The sequence below is a fragment of the Chinchilla lanigera genome, unplaced genomic scaffold, assembly GCF_000276665.1.
Source record: "Chinchilla lanigera isolate Chin_1 unplaced genomic scaffold, ChiLan1.0 scaffold00002, whole genome shotgun sequence".
NCBI classification, from domain to species: domain Eukaryota; kingdom Metazoa; phylum Chordata; class Mammalia; order Rodentia; family Chinchillidae; genus Chinchilla; species Chinchilla lanigera.
This window is the reverse complement of record NW_004955403.1, coordinates 29,558,568-29,581,991: the sequence shown is the minus strand read 5'-3', so window position 1 is coordinate 29,581,991 and position 23,424 is coordinate 29,558,568.

Below are 23,424 nucleotides of genomic sequence, written 5' to 3'. Positions count from 1 at the left end.
TTCAAATTCAAGGACAGCTGAGGCTACACAGTGAATTCACGGCCAGTCTGAACTACATAGTGAGTTAGTGTCCCCAGATAGATAGATAGATAGATAGATGATAGATGATAGATAGATAAATGATAGATGAGAGATAGACAGATGAGAGATAGATAATAGATACATAGATAGATGATAAATAGATGATAGATGATAATGATAGATGATAGATAGATAGATAGCAACAGATTAATAAGGTGAAATGACGATTTTTCACACATAATGAAGATAAAAAAGTTAAAGTTTCCTAGATGATTATGTTATCAGAAAGAGTCCAAAGTGTTTCTCAAAAGTGTTGAGGGGAACCTAAACTCATCCAGTCTGTGGGACAGGGCACAGAGTTGTGAACTTCCATCATGGAAACAGAATTTTCAGGAATCTTCTGTGAGAGGCATGAATACATTTATTAGGCAGAAATGAAAAAGTATATATTTAAAGAAATACTGTGTGGGTATTTGAGAGAAGCATGTTATCTTCTGAAAGTGGGAACATGTGTGCTTCTCCCGAGGAAGAGGAAACCGTGGAAAGAATGCTTAGCTCCTAAAAGTGTGGTGGTCCCTTTTACAGAAAAGGAGGCACTCATTTTTTAAGGATAATTTAAGCATTCTTAAAATTCTGTCATCCTGTCTGTCTTTGTTAATTTTCTCTCATTGCTGGGACAAAATACCAGATGCCCAAAATAAAGGAAAAAAGATGTATGTAGCTTACAGTTTGTGGAGCTTTCAGTCCATACTTGGCTGGCTCCAAGGCAGAGTGGCACATGGCAGAGGTCAACAGTTTATAGTGGTGGGGGAAAACAGCAAAAGCAACAAGAGCAAAAGGGAGGAGCAGCAAGCAGCCTCTTTCCCTCCCTTATATTGGATACAAACTACCCACCCTAGGAGGGGTGTAGCACTCCCACTCATAATCCCAGCGCTGGACTATGAATCAATCATAAACTTTAGAAGTCTGCACCCATGACTGCATGAGGCTTTGAGGGGTCATCTAGACACAAACCATGACACTGTCTCTTTCTCTTAAATGAGATTTCCCAGACTCTTCACTTTCTCATTGGAGCTAATTGACGGACTTAGAGTACCCTGAAGGAATTCTGGTTGTGATGGCTCTGGAAGAAAGAAGCATAAATTAATTTAGGGAATGCTGGTGTGTGCAGCCTTGGGTAATTTGCCTGTGTCCTATGAGTCACAGTTCCCTTAAAAATACAGTTTTTAAATTGTGATCTTCTTTACTCATTTACTTTATCTTTTATCTGTATCAGCACATGTTTGCAGTACATAACAGTTACGGTTGCCATGGGGAGTTAGCTGGTAGGTGTACATAAGAGGTCTTAATTCTTCTCCTTCCACTTGTCTTCTTCTCCGCCCCCCATCTCTTGATTCCCTTATGATTTGCAAATGATCTTACTCCCTGTTTGCTATTATTTATTTTTTATTTTCTCTTTATATTATTTATACTTTGAGTTTATTGTATAAGAGAAATCTGTGATATTTGAGCTTGTGTATCTGATTGATTTCACCTAACATTATTGTCTTCAAGGATACCCATTTTCCTACTAATGACTCAAATTTAATTTTCTTTATGACAGAGTAGTACCCTGGCCTCCTTTCTACATATATTTATTTCTTCTATTCTATTTCACTCTACATATTAATGAAAAAATGTGAAAATTATAACAAATTATTCTAAATCCTCGGCATTTTGTAGGTGGGCTTTAGAACTTAATATAAGGTGAACGGAAGTTTAGTCACACCATTCAAAAGAATGTGACCTCAAAAAAGATGTGTAATTACTGTGTTCTCCAGTTTCTCTACCAGTAAAAAACAAACCACTGCACTTGCCTTATGACCTTCTTTGAGAGTTAAATGAGGAATATTTGATCAAAGTCATATTCATCCAATAATAATTGTTTCCTCTTTCTCCAGTGTCCAGTCTGAATTTCTAAATCCTTATTTTTTAAAAATATTTTCAAGATGTTTTTGCTTGTGATTAAGTCTACAGGCAGACTGGAATAATTAAAGAAAATGTCAGCCTCCTTTGAAAATGATGTTAGGAGTACACCATTTAGTTTCTATGATTTGAAAAGCAAAACAAAATATTTGACATGTTTACGGTTGAGATAGAGAGTTTTATCATAAAATACATTATGAAGTTCAGGTAATTTTACAATGATTATAACTTAGTGAGCAGAATGTGTGATTTATTGTACCTGTCTCCCTAAGTAAGATAAAATGTTTGGATAAAAAGTAATTTTAATCTTCAAGATTAGACTGAGTGTGTGTGGAAACAGGCAATTAGAGATAAGTCTCTTATGATGTAATGAGCCGAGGGGAAAAGGATCAGTTAACAGAACTGTCCTAATTCAGCTAGAGAAATGCTGTTGGGGTTACAAAGTGCAGTGGGGACAACTTACTGAAAAGGTTTTAACTCTTGCCAAGACTTTGTTTAATAGCAAGTCTATTTACCTTTTTTTATTTTTAGTACCAGGAATTGAACTCAAGACCTTGTGCTTGTCAGGCAGGCACTTGTGCTGCTGAGCTATATCCCCAGCCTAAGTCTTTCTGTTTAAATTGAGATAAATTCCTATCTTTTTCTATCTTCTTGTAGGAAAAACTAAAAATGAATATATGTCTATGATATTACATGAGAAAATCAGCATTCATAAAAACCAAATTCATCCCCAAGAAGAGAATAGTCTATAAAATCTATGTGAATGAAATCATGGATAAAGGAGAAATATAGGTAGATAGTTGACACAATTGACTTGTCTTTTCTTCTTAAAAGCTATGAAAGTTTACCTCTCTATATTTAAATTATTGCAATAAAGATTTATTTTCATGGATATGTGACATCCACTTTATGATATTTTTGCCTGCTGAAAGTTAGTCCAGGAAGATAGTCACAGAGAATGCTTTTTCAATAAAATAACTCAATTCATTTTTATTAACTATCATGTCATAAGATAATGGAAGACTACTCACTGTTTGCTGAGAAATACACTAGTTGTTCCATGTGCAACAATTACAATGTCAAATCACAGTTCCAATCCACAAAATTTTAGAAGTTACATGGAAAAAATTTACATTGTGAAAATCCTCGCCAGAATATAAGACACCATGGAAACTACCAAGACCTATTATGGGACTTCATGTACAAGTGATTTGTACAAAGATAGATTAAGTTGCTAAATTATCTATACTACTATTCCAAGAATTGATTAATATATTCTGGGGAGAGAACACAGTAATTAAATACTCATATTTTGAATTAATTAAAATACCCTATTACCAGATGCAGAATTTGATGAGAGGAAGATGGTTAGCATTATTAAAGAGGTATTATACTTCCCACCCAAAATCTTCTCTCTCCTACCTGCCCTTTTAGTGTAGAAAAAGGTAGAAAATGCACAAGGAAGAACTGTCATGTGAGATAGAAATTTGAAATGAAATTACCCTCATTTTCTCATGTTTTAGAGTATGGCGGGATCACTGAGGAATTCTTCTGCCCATAAGGGGAGAGAGAGACAGAGACAGAAACAAAGACACACAGAGGGAGACAGAGACAGAGACAGAGACACAGAAAGCAAGAGAGCTGCCACCTGCATTCCACCTGGACTTCTCCTGACTAACCACCCCCACTGCCTCAAAAAAAAAAGAAACATAAAACAGAAAGAATGGCTTCCCATAAAAGGATGAAGCAAAGGAGAAAAACAATCTCCCCACCTATGCTATTTTAGATAATGGGATATCTATGTTATAGAACATATGTCTTCTCAATTATTCTTATCAACTCATAGTAAATAATGTATTTACCTTCTATGCCTAGCAAAAGGAGCTGAAATTCAAGCAAGTATGAGTTTAGAAAAGACAGATTAAATGTGAAGGATATTTAATATAATAGATTTGTATTATAATTATGACTGCAGGGGATTAAAGATCACTTTGAAACATGGTTACTAATGTGCGCTGAACAAATCCCTCTGAAGACTTACACAAGCTAACCCCCAAAACCTGTGCATATGTTAAAGTGCAGATGTAATTAAGTGGGCCAACCTTGAAATAAGATTAATACCCTAGTACAACTGGGTAGGGTCAATCTAACCTACTGAGCTCATAAACATGTAGTAATTTCTCCAAGTTGAGTCAGAGGCATGAAATATAAGAACTTAAAGAAATTCAAAGTATGAGAGAGACTTCATGCATCATTGTTACCTTTTTGATGTGCTGATCTACATGGGAGGTTGGAAAGAAGTCATTAGGAGCTAGTAAGAAACAGGAAATTGAGCTATGACAGCTTATACCTGCTTTTAAATTATATTAATTACATAAAACAGAGGTGTGCTATTCATATATCCATCTAGATATGCATATTAGAGTCAGAGACAGAGACAGGAAGAGACAGAAAGATAGATATAGAGGTAAAGGGATATAGAGTTAGAGATGATAGAGAGAGAGATTTATAGATATGACCATCCATTAACAACCCTTGAATTTCTTTCCAGATCAGACCTCACAAGGACAAACTGTTGAGTCATAAGCAAATTGCTATTTATATTTCCATTTTGGTCGTGAGACTTGGGGACTGTGTTGTGTTTCTAACCTACCACAAACAGAAATGACAACGACTGTTTTGCTAAGACACTGGGTGACCACGTCTGACAAATTTCCTGGGATTCTGGTGCACTTGAAATTTGTTACAAAAGAGTTACAACTCTTTCAAACCAAGTGATGGAGTGTGGCTCTATAGAAAAATATTTTATTGACTAGTATGATTAATAATTAACATATTTCGTGTTTAACCTTGGAAATTACCTTAAGGGGCGAGAGTTGAACAGCCTATAGCTAGTATGAATCACATACCATAACCAGATTAAGAGCTATATGGAACCTAAATTCCAAAATTTGTTTTTTTATGCTCTTTTGTATGCAATCATATGATATCTATCATCTTTTTTCTAGGGTTGTTTCAATTGAAATCAGTTTATTTAGTTTTAGCAGTTACAAGAGATGAAATATAGTTAAGCTATAAAGTGAGCTAACGTCTGCTCCCCAGATAAAATATTCCAAACTTCAATAATACCATTTAATATAAGAACACAGAACACTACAAACAGAAAATGATAAAAAGAAGGAATTCAGTGGGGGTAACTGCCTTAATACAACATATAAGTAAGAGAATTTGTGATGAACTGTTCTTGCAGATTCGGGTGTGTGCAGATGTAAGATATTTAATGATTACTTTAATAGCTGGAACAGATTTGATGCCTTCTAATGGTATCTATACAGTTTGTGCTTCACTGATGTTATAGGACTTCTCACTATGGTCTGGATAAGAAAATTCTGTTGTTTTCTGTTGCTATGATAGGAAGAAATTATATACTAAATGTTTAACAGAAGAAATGTCTTTGAGTTTAACATCAAAACTACAAGTGGGTAGTGAAGTGTGAGCTTGAAATTCTTATGCACCATATTCATCTTCATGCCAGGAAAGGGAAAAAAGCCAAAATAATAAGCCTACATGGATTTTTCAGTGATATGAATAAATTAAAATTCAAGAGGAGAGAAAACAAAAGTCCAGAGCAATTTATTAATTTGTTTACAACTGTTTGAATATGTAATACGGAAGAATAGTTTAGGGAATAGCTGTAGATTGGGGATATATTGATTTTGATGATATTGCTCACAGAAATAGGCAAGTGTTTCTGATGTATAAACTGCTACGGTGTAACCTGTTTAGTCTATTGATTCACGAGCTTTGATGGAGTTGTGTGTGCCTGCTCTTCTGGGACTCACTGAAAAATGAAATGCCATTGCATTGTGTGGAATGGAGCATATTTAAATGGGCAGAGCTGCTGCTTTTTTACATTATTTTATTGTAGTTTTTATTTATTTGGCTGAAGTTTTTATAGTAGCAAACAATATAATGTATCTTTCCTTTAAAGGAGTAAAATCATGCCTGGAAATAATAATTTAAATCTGTTCAATTAAAATTAAACAGCAACTATTTGTAGATGTCATAAAGTAGGAAATTTAATAAGTAATGATAAAACCTTGAGATAAAGTAATAGCTTTACTGAGAGTAATATTAACATCTTTATACTTTTTATTTCAAAGAAAAGAAAAATACAATGATGTAAAATTTCAAAAGAAGATTGTAGAAGAGTAGCAATGGTTAGTATATTGTGTCTTGTTATCTTCAAAATAGTTGCTCATATTATAAGATATAGGCATGAAAAACTAATCAAACCATCAAGCATAAACCTTTCTTATACTTTATTTTGGACATGTTCAAAAAATAAGACAGCACCACAGTGAGTTGAAAATTTTTTATGTTGCAAACATTAGAAATTACTTACTTTAGATTTCAAATATCATGAACAATGAGAGGTTATCTAAAATGGGAATGAGTATTTTTAAAATAGTATTTTAAATAAATAAATATTTCTTTAAATAACTACTTCTTGCATAAAACTTCATACCTAAATCACAGAAACTGACATTCTTTTATCAATTAGGTAACTTTCCAGAAAGGTTAATTGAAGATTAAAAGGCTTTCAGAATTATCCAGGCAAGGGGTTGGGGATTTAGCTCAGCAGCACAGCGCCTGCCTGGCAAGCGCAAGGTCGCGAGTTCGGTTCCCGGTACTGGGAAAAAAACAAACTCCCTCCCCTACACCACCCCCCAAAAAAGAATTATCCAGGCAAAACGTTCTTGGAAAATTTAAACATCTTGAGTTTGGATCAAAGTCATCATTACACTACTCTTCTTTATATGGCTATGCAGTGAAAGCTATAATATGAGCTGGTCCATTCTTAATATTCCTCTCTTTTCAAAGAATGTATCTATAGTTCAGTTCAAACTGTATAATATATTTATTTACTAATATATACTTAGTTACACATGTTTAGCTGCTATTTATGTTTAATTAAATGACATTTATCAACCTTTAAAATACACTCACAAAGACATATAATCAAAAATGAGATTCTTTCTCCACTTAATGTTTTAAGGTTTGAAAGTTTTGCTCATATTGAGAATTGCTGAAGGCAGAATATGAAAGCTGAGAAACAAATCCTCCTTGACCATTGCCTAATCTGGGTTTTCTCAGTGAAGATCATATTTAAATGAAAGGTACACTTAGAAGATGGCCTATCTGACATTTGGTTAACTAGCATGGTACAAATCAGTTCCTCCACACTACCAAATTTCTACTGTTAATCCAGCATTTAACTATCTTCTAGAAAAAGCTCCTGTCTCTGGATTTGTCTCACTGTGGAGGCTTAGCATCATCTTTTGCTACTGAAGTAGATATCCATTGTCGAAAGTGAATCATTGTTTCCACCTCTTTAGCTTTAAAGAATGGGCTTGTTGTCCAACCAAGTCAATGATCAAAAGGGTAGAATTTTTTACTGCCACAGGATGAACTTATTCTACTATCTTTTCTTTTTTCTTCCTTTTCTTTACAAAAAAAGAGAAGTTGTAGCTACTCCCACTGGTTTCAATTATAAGAGAAGTAGTTTGAATTATCGGTGTTGATTGGTGGACAAGGCTCTCATGAGCTTAGGATAAAGACTGCAGAGCAAACGCATAGAACAGGACAAAACTATGATCATGATGACACCATTGTGTCACTTGATTTAGTCCTGGCTGAAGCAAAAAGATCCTTGGGCTGTCTTTCATCATGTGAACCAGTAAAACTATTTTATGAGGCCAGTTTGAGCTGGATGCTATATTACTTATTGAAACTTAGCTCTCAGTATTTTATAAATGCTATGTAATATTCCATAAAGTTTTATTGATATTTGTTGTACATAAATTTTCTTATATATTTACTGGTAAGTATATTATTTCAAAGCTAGAAATAAAATTCATGACTGGAAAAATATTGTAATGTATTTATCTAATTTATAGATTTATATGTATTGTTTATAGTAGCGTTACTTAAAGTGTGATTTCAAATCAGTGTGTCCCCTGTAGCAACTGTTGTCTTGCTAGAAACAAGTTTGAAAACCACTGATTTAAGAGGACAAAGAGTTGTTATCATCTAATTAACTCATCAGTAGTTTCTGGTACCTCATGATATAAAAAAGTTACTATTTTGATACCTCATGTTATAAAATAAGTGTAAATTGTGTGCACTCAATATTGATGAGCCTTTGAGGGGTTCTTGTTTATAGTACCATAATTCAAAAAAGGGAGAAATGGTCATTGATTTCTCAAGACAGATTATTGATAAAATGGAGAGATGGTTGTCTTGATACTTGTATTATTTTCTCAGTCATGTTAAGGGGAACTGTGGTACCTTATTTGTACTTTGCATATAATTTTTAACATCGTTCATTCTGGTAATAGAACAATATGATCCAACTCAGAAGGCTAGATATATGACACAGGCCTATCTATATATGATATCCCTATTTGTAGCAATATTAATTGACCTAAAAGAAAAATGGAAAACCAAAAATTTGAAATAAAATTTCATATATTATCTTTAAAAGCAGAAACATTGCATGAACTTTGGGAGCAGAATCTTTTTTCTTTCTGCTCATATTAGAAAACAATTATTTGACCCATTCAGGGTGCAACTAAATGAATTGGAAGAGGGGGAGCAATACTGAGAGTTAGATGTAGGAAAACAATACTGAAGACAAACACGTGGAAAGTAGCACACTGTAATCCCAGCAGTCTTGTGGGGCTCTGGCACAAGGAGCTCAAGGACACCAGCCTGAGTAACTTAGCAAGACTGCCTCAAAATAAAAAAATAAAAATGGACTAGAGGTGGTGGAAATGGACTAGAGTGTGGGAAACATGAGTTCAATCTTCAGTACTATAAAGATAAATGAACAAACACTTCAATTAGTAAATAAAACATCAGAATGGAACAGCAAGCACAAAGTCTAAAAGAGAAACTGGAGCTATTACTTTAATCCTGAGTTATCTAGGTACTAGATAATTAAGAAAGCAATTGCTTTATGCTAAAGCTATTTGCATCGGGAGAGCTGTCACTTCCCAGTAACATAATCCTTAGTTATATGTGCACAAAACAAAGCTACCAAACATGCACATATTTGATAGAGGAGAACATCGAATGCCCTAATAATATTTACCACCTTGCTCTACAAGTTCTATTAATGCTGTGTTTTTCTCATCATAATCTCATTTGTTTATGGAATTAAATCATTTTAATTTGATTATTAATTTGAAAATAATAACAATGACTTGAATGTTTCTAATTTTTCCATTCAGGCACTTAGAAAATTATAATATTTAGACTAATTTGAAATATTCTAATTAATGACTATAATATATTAAAATACAAACAATGTGTTTAATCATAAGGTATTATAACAACTATTTTAACAATTTTATTTAATTTATCTTTATGCATTTTCTTTTGTCATTAGAATTGTTTAAATCCATAATTCTCAAACTTGGCTTATAGAAGAATAAGTTGAAAAGTTTAAGGATAAGTTTAAAATATTTTTATAACTTGAAAATATAATACCCATATTCACGTCCAAACAATAATTCTGATTTGATTTACTTTTCATGGTTATTTGCTCATTAATGAGCTGAAAGTATTTACTATTTAGCTAGTATTGCAAGTCACTGATTTAAATCATCTCCACTTAAAGCACCATTTGCAGGCCCTTCGAGTTATTCTTAGACTTATTTTATAGAAACTTAGAGCATGTAATGTACCTAAATAAATTTAGATATATTTACTTTTAAGAAATGTATACATAGCATCCATATGTGCATTGGCCAAACATGTTTAAAGACTTTCCTAATACAATATTTCAAATTGGGAATGCTTCACATCAAGTCAGAATTACATCACTCAGTTCAGTAACCAACTATTTTTGGCATTAATTATTGAGTCAATAATTTTGCAAGGCATAGAATTGCATAGCCCTGAAATCTGATCTTGATCAAGTGACTTTTGGAGCTTGGATGAAATGATGTAAATTCAAGAATATGACCTGGTCTTATGTCCCAGCTTTTTTCTCAAGTAGCATTCCGTGGCATGTTTCTACTGAGTTTGGGTATATAATTTCACCCATGGTGACCTCCTTAAGCTTTGATTTTATTTTTACTTCATTTGGCATAATAAAGATTTAGGAATTTATATATAGCACAGAGAATTTGTAAGTAGAGATTATAACATCTTCAAGTTATCCCTTTATGCATTACAATCTTCATTCATTGAGAAGGTGTAATGCTTTCATCAGAAATCTTAAATCTTTTTATAGAAACTTTCAGATACAGAACTCATATTTTATGGCTGAATAGATAAGATAACTAATAATTAATAATAATATTATTATGTAATTGTTTTTGTTTTATATTACTTATGTGGAAAATTTGATAAAGCATATTGATTGAATTTTACAAATACAACTAAACATTTCTATAGATGTATGTGTAGTGTTTAGGCCAAGCAATCTGACTCTTGAGTTTTAATGTTTTTTAAGCTTAATTGTGATACAATTAACATTACATAAAATTTTTTTAATTTTAAAAGTAGCATTTAATGTGTATTCTTATATTCACAGGCTGTGTTATACTCATTAAACAAGATTCAGAGAACCACAATAAACTTTAATATCCACTAGAAGTGATCCCAGAACCATCTACCAAAACAGCTAATCTACTTTATTTATTTAGAGATTTGTCTATTTCAGATATTCCAAACTATAAATAGAATTATATGTAGAAAATTTTTTGACTTCTTTCAACAAACATAACTTTTTCAAATTTATTCATGGCATGCTAGTGTTATAGATCAATTTTTCCTTTTAATCATTTAATAATATTCCATTTATTATGTGCTAATTTTTAATTTACCCTTTCATTAATTCACAGATATTTGCCTAGTTTTCACTTTTTGGTTACTATAAACAATGCTTCTGTGAAACATGGTTCAATTATATATATATATATAAAGAGAAGTCCACACCCGTACCCCCAGGACACTAGAAAGTTTTTCTTTGCATATGTAAATATATCAAGAATGTTGAAGTGAAACGTGAAATTATCGTGATGGGCTCTGTACGCCATGATACTTGCGCTTACCATGACTTTGAAATGGGAAGTTCATTGCATCATCCCTGGCAGCTCTGTAAAGATTTAATTTTGAAAGAGTCTTTCTGGACGTTATTAGTTCAAGATCTTAAGATAGGATCACCTTGACTTATTGGTTTTTTTTTTTTTTTTTTTTTTTTTCCGGTACCGGGAATCTAACTCACGACCTTGCGCTTGCCAGACAGGCTCTGTGCCTTTGAGCTAAATCCCCAGCTCCTGAATTATTGGGAAGGAGCAAAAAAAGCCGTTGTTTGAAAAGCGAATAAGGGAGATTTGAGATGCCTCGCCTGAAGATGGAGGCAGAGACTGGACTCATTACACCAGAGAGAGTGAAGGAAACTGAAGTCGACTAAGGCGGTGAGAAATGAGAAACAGACTCCCCTGGAGCCTTCAGAGAAAGGGTGGCCTGCCATAATCTTGATTCCAAACTTCTAGATTTCAGAAATGAGAAGCAATACATTACACCAGCCATAGGAAGATACTACTACTACACACCTACAAGCGGCTTTGCAGTGTTATGATATATTTCCTGACCAACTCTTCCAAATTAGTTTCTCCATTTAAAATTCCTGCCAGCAATCTGTGAGTGTTTCCGTGCCTTCACATTCTCGCCAGTACCTTTAGTCTATTTAATATCAATCTTCCTACTTGGTATAAAGTGGTAAATCACAGTAGGTTTTCTTTTCCTTTTTGCATTGTCCTAATGTTTAATGGCATTGAGTATTGTTTCATGTGGTTGGGGACCATTTCCATAATTTCACTTCAGAAATGTCTGTTTAAATTCTTTTACCACCCTAAAATTGGGTAAACATTATTTATTTGAAAAATCGTGTATTAGAGATGTTGGATTTGCATTTATTTCTTCCCTTCTGTGAGATCGCGTTTCACTTACTTCATGTTATCCTTTGTGACACAAAATATTTTAATATAATATTTTATAATTACATTTATTATTATATTATTATTTATTAAAATCATTTATTATGTACTAAATTTATACTTATTAATGTTTTAATTTATTTTTCATTAGTTGTACTACTGATGCATCTAAAGCAATGCTTAAACCAAAGTAATGAAGACTTACTTTTTCTTTCTAAGTGTTTTGTAGATTAAATTCACATATTTAGTTTATGGCTCATTTTGAGTTTGTCTTTAGATATAGTGAGAGGTAGAGATTCTTCATTCTTTTTCAAGTTCATATACAACAGTACCGGCAAAATATACAATGCCTTCACACTACCAAGTAGTTTTTGCTGTCTTGAAAATCAACAAGTCGTTTATGTAAGGATTTACTTCCAGACTTGTAGCTCCATACCATTGAGCTCTAGATTTATTTTTATACTAGTACCATGGCATCTTCGTTACCTTGTCTAACAGTGAGTTTTCACATTGAAAATCATCAGTTCTGCAATTGGTTTTCTATTTGAGACAGTGTGGGCGCCTCAGTGTACCTGGTGCTCCCACATGAATTTTGGAGCCATTTTATCTTTCACAACTTGTACAAAAGTATAGCTGAGTTCTTTATATACATGCTGTAGACCATGTTGATCAACTTCAAAATATTGCAATTTAAACAATCATTAAGACTTCTGACCAATAATTTTGCCATTTGTGTAGATTTTAGTTGATATTTTAGCAATATATTGCACAGTTTTAGTGTAATTCTTTAAACTTTTGTTAAATTTACATCTAAGTATTTCATCATTTTAATAACATGAACAATAATTTATTTAATATCAGGGGATAATATTCATCACCATAATACTGGAGATTATTGAATATTGATTTTTCATCCTATAGTTTTTCTAAACTTAGTATTCCTTAAAGTTGTCTATTTATAAGGTTGTGTTGGTTATAAATAGCAACAGTTTTATTTCTTCCTTTCCAACTTTTACTACTTGTTTCTTTCCTTTTTTTCTCTATCCACATATACTGGCTATCGATTTCAGCCCTATATTAAAGCAAGCATTCTTGAACCTGAACTCAGGGGAACCACTCAGTCTTTCAGTATTAAGTGTCTTTCAATATTAAGTTTCCTCTGTGTTTGTTGTCTGTGCCTTCTATCTCGCTGAAGGTGTTCCACATTTTCATTATTTTTCAGTAATTTAAGGGATTTTGTCAATTGCTTTTTCTGTACCTATTGATCTACTATTTAAATATATATTTTTAATTATTTTAAATATTATCTAATTATAATTAGGTAGTTATTCTATTTAATTATTCTAAACTAGAACTTTAAATATTTCAAACAGCTTTTATTTTTTTCTCCTCCATTTAGAAAAAAGCTAAAGACATTGCTTGAAATATATTCAAACAATATAACGCAAATAATATAATCAAAAGAGTCAGCACTTCAAGGAAACACATTGGAAAGGATGCAGTCAGGGAAGACAGTTGTCACAGAGAAAGAAAACAAAAGCTATTCAAAGTGTTTAAAAATTGCTTCCGTTTAAGAGTAAACATATATTTAATAATAAATAGCAAGCACAAGGTCTTGAGTTTGATTCCCGGTACAAAAAAAAAAAAAAAAAAAAAAAAAAAAACAAATATATTTAAGAGAATGCATATGAATATTGCATTTAACTATAGACATACTTAAATTTATGTCTTCATCTGAATTATTTCTTTAGTGTAGCACAATTTAGTTTGTCCTATGACAAAAAACCCTCAACCTAGTCATAATTCATTTTATAAAAACTGCTATCAAATTCTTTCAACACTAGTTTTTATACTTTAAACCTCCATTCTGAAAACAAAAAAAATTGTTCATTTAGCAAACAACTTGAGATTTGCACCAATTTTCTTCCTATTGTTTCCTTCCTGGGGCAGTTTACTACTGGTCTCAAGTCTAACCATCCCCCTGGCAAATTATATTCTCCACAAACACCCACAGTCCATTTATAAAATGTAAATCATGTTATAACATGCTTTTCAAGCTTCAGTCGTACCTCATCAATCAAATAGCTCATTACTGTCTCAAGATTCTTATGATGCAAGTTTTCAGCTGTGCAAAAATTGATGTAGATTGTGTCAGATAAACTTGATGTTTGTATAAATAATCAACATTTACAGAATTTTAAAAATTTTGCTCAGCCACTCTGTTAAATATTCCCAGATGAATTTTTCACTACAAGTTTGCCATTCATGATTCCTTGTGATCTTAGTTTGAGGACTTTATTTTACTGTCCTATCATCTATTATTTGAGCCACATGCAAAAATGGTTAGGCTTGGCATTAGCAAAGACTGACAGATACTGGTTTGAGAGCTTTTTAAATGAATCTCTTATTAGAAATGAGACATTCCCAGTCAATGTTTCTCTTCTATCTAGAAATAAAAAATATTTTGATCTGTTTACAATGGTTCAAGTAAAATTAATTTAATCAAAATATTTTAAAAATTTAAGAAAAATGTAGTCACCATTAGTTGACATTTAGTTTCATCATACAAAAATTACAATATTTTGATCATTGAGTAACTGTTTCATAATTACATAGACTTCAGTGCAGATACAATGTTTGCAATCTATTTCAATGGGAAAAATGAAATAATATAGCAGTTTTTATTTGTAAATACAAATGTCAGTTTGATATAAAAATTCATACTTAGCCATTTCTCCCCAAACTAAATACCTAGTAAATATTTCTTTAGAAATATTATAAATACAAGTTAAATAAGCATAAATTTTTTTCACCTTTCATAAAAATAGCATACGTGAGTGTGAGGTCAGATGTGAGTACCTTTGCTACTCATACTTGAGACCACAATAACTTGCCTGTAATTATCTAATGAATGATGAAAGTATATTTCCATAATTGCCTTCTTCCAGACAATGCTAACTTATTCATTGACCCACTAAATATGAGCATTTGTTGTATTCTGTGTTTCAAAAGGGCAATCTGGCAACAGACCACTGATAACAAACAGCAAGAAGCTCATCTGACTACTGTGTAAAAATGACAAAAACGATAATGATAGAACAGGAGTAAAACTAATATTATTTAAATAAAGAGGATGTGTGAAAACTTGGGTTATTTTGAAATGAAGTGAATACAAACAAATTGTCAGAATATGATTTATTTTATCATTTATAAATCACAGCAAAATTATTGCTCTGAAAAATTGCAATTAAAATCCAAGAATCCTAAAAAATATCATCCAGGAAGTGGTTATTTCATAAATACATTAAGTAACTTGTTGTCATTATGGTAATATTAACGTATGGACTGTTATTGAATAATAATAATATCACTTGCTAAGTATCTCTTTTCATGGAGTTGCCATAAATTCTTAGATAATCTATTGCGCTAATGATCTAGAAGTTACATCATTTTCATGTTGTTGATAAACTAAGCAACATAGGCATTAAGTAACCTGTGAAACCCAGTAAAACTGACAGCTAAAACCAGAGAAGTTGACTGCAGAGACATTTCTCTTAATTGCCTTTATTTACATATCACCATTATTATTAGTAGTATTTTGCTATATTTCAACTTCAACCTTTCCAATATGAAGATTTAAAAATAAATCTATTCAAATTAAATTGTAAGCTATAAAATTTTTAACATTTGATATGTTTAGATAATACTTATTATATCATGCTACACTGACTATAACTCTTAATACAAAGTAGAATGTGATTTAGCACTATCCATCAGTTTCTTTGGAAGAAGTGGGGATGCGTCTGCTAAATTTGAATAAGATAAAATGTTTGTACACTCATAGATAGACATCAGTTCAAGTACATGGATTACACAATATTAAAAATACATTAAACAAAAACACAGGAATGATATGTATGTAATATTTTAAAGACATCAATATTTTTTCCTGAACTATTACTACCGTTATCTGTATTGGAAACTTCTCCTTGTTTTGATTCTTATGTCCTATTCATAAAGTCTTCCTGTATTCTGAGTTACAGAAACTTTTGAGATGAGCTTCTGGATCTGATGCCTCTACTACTTGGGAGATTCCTAACTTTGTGCTTTCAGTTCAGTGTCAATATATTTGTATAAGAACTTGATGTGCATTACTGTACTTCTTTGTAAAATGGGAATTGGTGTGATGCGTTAATTAAATAAAAGAATCTGTGGTTAGAGATGAATGAAATGAGACTGGCTTTATTAAAGTGGCTTCTCAATGACCTTGAGATTACTTCTTAAGGAAAACCTCAGCAACCTTGTGAACCATGTGTTCTTTCTAATAGGAAAATATGAGTTTCTTTATTATCTGAAACTGCAACAAATTATAAAGCCCACCAATGCGCGATAATAATATGAACTAGAAAATTGAGAGATTATACTTAGTAATGTAAGTTATCCATCATCTTTGTGAAGGTAACTATAGTTTAAGATGAATGAACTAAGACAATTACATTTGTACTAAAGCCTTAACTGTGACTCTTACGGGAACCAAAGGAAATAAAAAAAACCATGAATTACAAAAATCTCCCTGAAGTTAATACCAAGCTTCCTAAAGTCAACTATTTAAGTATTTGTATAAAAACTTATATTGCTGTACAACCATATTTCATGAATCTACCACTTAGGGCAGTAATAAATACATAATACTTCAGATTAAGACTTAGCAAATGTTTGCTACATAGTTGATATTGAAAGCAATGTAATTTAATTTACTAGATATGTCTGATACCTGACAATTAATTGTCATACAAGACTCCAGGTCAGGGTAGTAGTTTTATTTAGATGTTAAATTTTCTTACTATTAGACTCTTATAAATAACGTCTAATATTTTTTCTAAGAAATTAGTCTGCCTGTTTTTATTTATAGAAATATTTAATATAAAGAACTATGTTATCCAATTGATCAAAAGACTTACTGTTCGTTTCAAGAAGTCTTTTGCTCAAATGGAGAACATTCTGATCGATTGTGCATGTTTGTGTCTGGTGGTTTGAGCAACTGATTTGAAGGTAACAATATGCAATGGAATTACAATGGTGAACTCCTACCATCTTGTCTAGTGAAATTCTGTATTATCTCTACTGTTTTATCGAAAATTATTTTCTTATTACCTATAATGGTTTACGCAATCTTTTATTCTTACATCTGGTAACCTGAGCCATGTAGCTGAGGACATCGATATGTAATGTAACAACCACTGTTGATTCGTATTATTTTGTCCTGAGACTCCGTATCACTTTGAATGTATTTACTTTGATTTGTTTACGTTCGTGATACTGGCATGCTGCTACTGTTCTACTTCTTTGTTTGTTTGTTTCTCATTTACTACTCTGTTTAAAATTTAAAAAAAAAGACTTACAAAAGCAAATTAAGTGTTTTACTAGCTTTCCTAAGTGGCCCAGTCAAATTTTGAAGTGAAATTATTGACTGCAATTAGGAAATATCATTTATTTGTTTTTAAATTTTTTTACACAGAACTATAATTTTGCAATGTAATTAAATATTATCATGAAAATTAGAGAAATTATCATGATTGACAGTCTAAAATAGTAGACCATTAGATAAGTAAGAATATGAATGGTCTAAGAAAAATTGAACTTTAACAATTTAGCTTTGCACAAATGATCTGAGTCTTTTTAAATATACATATAGGTAAATTGTGATATACCTATAAGTTTTAAATTTTTAAAAAATATACTAGGAAAATATTTTAATAAAAGATATTACTACCTAAACAATCAAACTTGTGACTTTTTCATTGTTTTCTGAAGGATATTCTTGTACTAGGTGAAACCACTACATGTTTTGAATGCAAATTGTGTAGAATCAGTAGCAACCTAAATTAAAGGCAATAAGATTGGTAATGAAGATAATTATTATAAAATATTTCTCCATTTATTTTATAATATTAATTTTAGATAAAAATATTTTTGTATAAATATATATGTACTTACAGTGGATAGTTCTGTATTTTGCTTGTTTTACATTTTTAAGGATTCTTATTTATCATGAAATAAAAAGACCATTACCGTAAATTGACCAAAGATGATATATTCAATTTAAATTTCCTAGGCCTCTGCAAACTCAATTTATGGTACTTTTACCAGTTTACCAGAAATGGATGGTCTTATTCCCCTACCATACCTCATGGTTCAGTATCTGGATTTAATATGCCCATGTTGCGGTTTAAGAAGTACTGTTTTAGAGTATATTATTCTAATCAACCTTCCTGATATATCAAGTGCCTACAACTTTGAAAATTATTTTTTTTTCATTTTTAATGTGAAAGCTTCCCCAAACCAGTGGTCATATTCATATTCTCAACAATATGGATTGCTCTCAGTGAACAAAGTACTTTTAAAATGAACAAATGGTTGAAAGTAGTGATATAAATTTTGCATTAGGTTAAAGTATAAGAAACACTTTTAGGAAAGGAAAAGACTGAAATAAAATCTGCAAACTAAAATGAGAGGAAAGAAATTGCTAAATTAACTGGCAGAGAGAACAATCTTACAAATGCAAAGCCTCTGAAGAAGTGGTAGCAGTTCCATTAGCTTACATGTATTAGCTTTTCAAGCTCTGTAGATTGATGAAGCATTAGAGCCAGAATACAATAAAATTACTTTAACTCTTTTTATTTCTTGACTGTAGCTGAGGAGTCTAAATGCAAAATTATTGATGTAGACTTTTATTGGCTGAGAAAAATCTTCCAGCATTGAACTAAAAGGAGATGTAATTATAGAACTTGTAGAAATAAAACGGTAACAAAGAAATACTACAAACACAGATTAAAATGAATTGAATGGACAAGTTATAGAAAAAATAAAATTTTCTTTAATATAGAGTAAACATGACATAATTTAAATAGCCCTATAAATATTAAATAAATTTAATTCATATTTTGACACCAGTGGTAAAGGAATCATCAAGTCTTATTTCTTTCATTGGAGAATTCTACCAAAATGCTTAAAGAATTAACACCAATTCTACAAATTATTTTCCTAGGAAAACTCAATGAGAAGACCATGTAGCTTATTATAGGAAACCATAATTATGTTAATACCAAAGCCAAATAAAAGAGCTAACAAAAATATCAAGGATAAAGAGAAAATAACTATAGGCCAATATGTTTCCAATTATTATACACAATATACTGTTATACTTTTTTCTTTTTTTCTGGTACCAGGAATTGAACTCAGAACCTTGCACTTGCCAGGCAGGCACTTGTGCTGCTGAGCTATATACCTGGCCCTTCTTATACACAATATAATGCCCACAGGTTGAATAATATAAAAGAAATGAATTTGTTAACACAAATTTGAAAAAAAAATTAGAGAGTACTAAGTATATCTTAACTTGTACTTTATAATACAGCTGTAATAAACAAGGTATGTAAGGTTAAATGAAAACAGATATGTAGATCAGTGGAATTAGGTAAACCAGCCATAAATGTTCCCTGAATGTAGTGCTAACTAAATTTTTAGGTTCAAAAAGAATTCAAAAGTAGAAGTAGATGATATTTTTTAAACTAATATTTAAATGTAAAACAATAAATTGTCTAATAACAGAAAAGAAAAATTTTACAAACTTGGACTAGACAAAGAGTTCTTGGATAGGACACCAATACTATATATTTGATAAAATTCAGTAAGTAAGAAATAGTCAAATTCTTTTTTTAAAAGTTGCCTTTGTCAGTTGCCCTAAAATAATAAAAATACAAACCACAGATTGAGGAAAAATATTGGCAAACAGAATATGAAACACAAAACTGATATGTTGAAAATACAAAGAATAATCAACATTCAACTATAAATGAACATATCCAATTTAATGCTGAAAATAGACCTGAAAAATTTAATGTAAAATGTGTGGATGTTAAATAGTCACTTGAAAAGATGATAAACATCATTGTACTTTGCAAACTGAATCTACTAAATGATATCATCACACACCTAGACAATTGTATCCCTCTCAAATTATGGAGGTATAAAATGCTTGTGAGAATGCAGAGAAAATTGATCACATATACATTGCTAATGAGACTGGAAGGTAACACTGTCACTCTCTAGAATAACATGGTACTTTGTAAATTACACTAAAATCATAAAATAATTTATTTATAGTATTTTTTCTTTCTTCAATTTCTTGAAGCATCAACTTCCCTGTCTCTAAAATGTGGATAACAGAGTATCAATATAAGAGGGTGATCATGAAGATTAGGTTTTATAATGTACATTACTCACCAAGTTACCAAGTTATTGCACTTTTAGACATTTGCCTCAGAAAAATAACAACTTATTTCCAGCTAAAATATGAAAAGTAAGTTCATATTTTGTTCATATCTCTGAATGTTCATAATGTGGTGTTTGTTCTGTCTGGAAGTTTTCACCTCAAATATTCATTAGGTCAGGTTAATTCATAAACCCAACTACACTTTTGACACAAATATACCATGTAAAGCATAAAATGCCAAACACACACACACACACACACACACACACTTAGAAATACTGTAAATAAACTATTTCTACCAACAGAAAAGGAGCTACTGCAAAACCTGTTGACATCTGTGAAAGTTCACAACTGGAATGTTCATAAATGTGGGGCTTACTTGAAGTCCAAAAATGTCTTGCCTTGGGAATGATGAATACGTGCCTGTGGAACCACCAGGTAAAAATCATTTGAAAATAAATGAATCAATAATTGGAAAGGAAAATGAACTCTGGGGAACATGGGTATGTAATGGGAGAGCAAAGGTGTTCCAACTTAGAGCAGCACAACATGTCACAGCAGAGACATGAGAGTCAGCAAGGCACAATTTCAAGGGAGTTTTAAGGAGAAACAAGGATTGATGATGAGCTCTCTGCATGAGAGAACAATTAGGATCAGTTGGGACCTGTGTTTAGTAGGCTACAGGTTTACCCCCTTTAGAAAGGGTAGGGTTCACAGGGTGGTCCTGAGGCCAGATGGTGGTAAATCAGAGTGAAGAGAGATAGAACAGAAACAAGGTCAGTTAGAAAGAAGTGAGATATGACAGTAGCCAGAAAAGACATGGATATGCGTGCTGTTGTATTTTTGCTGACTGTTTTGTTAGTTGAAGATGTTTTCATTTTAAAGTGAACTTTAGTACCAGGAAAAGAGAGAACTTAAAGATACGTGGAGAAAAACAGAAAAATAAAAACACAAATCCCACGGTAATATGCAGATGAGATGCAGATGTACATTGGCTGCAGGGTCAGCTGCACTACTTGACTGACTTTGGCAAAGTCATTTAGTTTCCTAAAGCATCAACTTCCCTAACTCTAAATCGAGGATAGCAGAGTATCAATGTGTAGGATCAGAAGGGACCCCTGGGGAAGGTTAACAGACCTGAACCTTTTTTAGAGCATAGAAAATGCAGGGTCTGTGTGGCTATGAACAACAAGCAGATTTCCAGCAGCTCTGTGGTTTAGAGCTGGTGGTCTGGCTTTGGTACCTGCCTCTGTGTAGGCGACATTGCCACTCCTAGTGCAGATGGCCGTATCTACCCAAATTCCCCTATTAGCCCACAAGACCAAATCCCTAGCAACAAGCCCACTATCTGGTCAACCAAGTGTTTATTGGAACCAAGTGAAAAAGATAAGGCCCCTACACGTACTCCATCCTATAGAAGTCGGATGGTCCAGCCAGAGGAAGCATGTAGGGACTGTGAGAAGAGGAGACTGGCTGAGAATAGGGCATGGCTAAGGGGCCATGGCTGAGAGCTACAAAAATAACCACCTGGTCATTGGAAGTTATTCTTTGTAAAATCTTTACCCGTGTAAAATAGTTATTCTTGGAAACCCACTTTCTTACATTGGAAACCTCCTAAAACTCCATAAACCTTAGCCCACCCTAACAACAAGCTCACCTCCTCAACAAATGCTAAAACCCTGATTCGCTTAAAAGTCCTATACCAACGAGCAGAGCAAGGACACCATAAGGAGAGCTCACTTTCCAGTTCTCCTTGACAAGCAAACTTGTTGCTCGACAGTTTTGCCCTCGCTTTATTAATTCTATAAGTAAACCTCTGCTTCATACACTTTTGTTTTCTAAATTCCTTATTCTGTGCAGGACGAGATCTTCCTTGGAGTTAGCCTAGCTCCGTACTTGCATTCCTCGCCAGGCTGAGGGCAAGAACCTGAGAAAGGGAGTCCTGTCCTGCGAAATCGCGAGGTCTCCAGACCCTACCGTGACGCTACAAAGGTAAGAGGGTTGCTATACGATTAGGTCTTATAATGTACCGTAAATCCTCGACTTATGAACTTTCAATTTGCGAAGTTTCATGGGTAAGAAAGGACCTCGCATTACGAACATTCATAGATGTGAACAGATCGCAGAAGTAGCTCATGTGACTGCTGGTAAAAATAGTTTATTTACAATGTTTTAGTATCTCTTATGCTTTACATTGTATATTAGTATCAAAGATGTAGTTGGACTTATGAATGAATGGGACTTCTGAATGTTATCCTAGAACCAAACTCACTCATAAGTTGGGAAGTTACTTTACACATTCATAATATTTTTATTTATATTACCCCAAACCTAGCAATAAACATAACATCATCACAGGTAAATTTTTTAAAAACAAAAGAAAGAAAACTATGCTGCATTATGCCAAGGATCCTTAGAAAATTATGCTGAACAAATATCCCAGAAGTTTACATACTAAATTAATTCATTTATATGACCTTAGTTAAATGACAAAATTAGGGAGATGGAAAATGAATCAGTGAATATCAAGAGTTAGGAATAATGGCGGGATTGATCATATGCTATTATAAAGAGTTAGCACAAGGGAGATGCTCATGATAAACAGCTAGTAATGAATTGTGACTGCAGCGGTCATTAGAGAAATCTATATGTCTGACAAAATGACATATACCTACACAAGCACATTGTACCAGCATTAAGCTTTGATGTTACACTATGGAATGTAAGATCAATCATTGGAGAAACTTAATGAACAGCACATCGATCTATTCTCTACATTTGTAACTTCTTTCATACCTAATTATCATAAGCTTAAAACATATCAATTATCTGAGAAAAATGTATAGAAAAACAAATTTTAAACTATAGTAAACTCTAAACTCACATAGGTACCTGTGTGGTTTACCTACTCTTTCTATAAGTACTGTGCACCACTGGAACTTCTATCTATTATTTCTATCTATCATTACATTAATGATTTTCTGTACACATGTGGTGTACAGATTATGTCAGCAATTCCTGGAAGATTGGTAGGAATGCGAAATGTGAGACCTTATCCAGTACCTACTGAATCAGAATGTGCACTGTACATTTGTACATCACAACATACAAAGATTTCAAAGAACACTGCACTTTTTTTTTTTTTTTTTT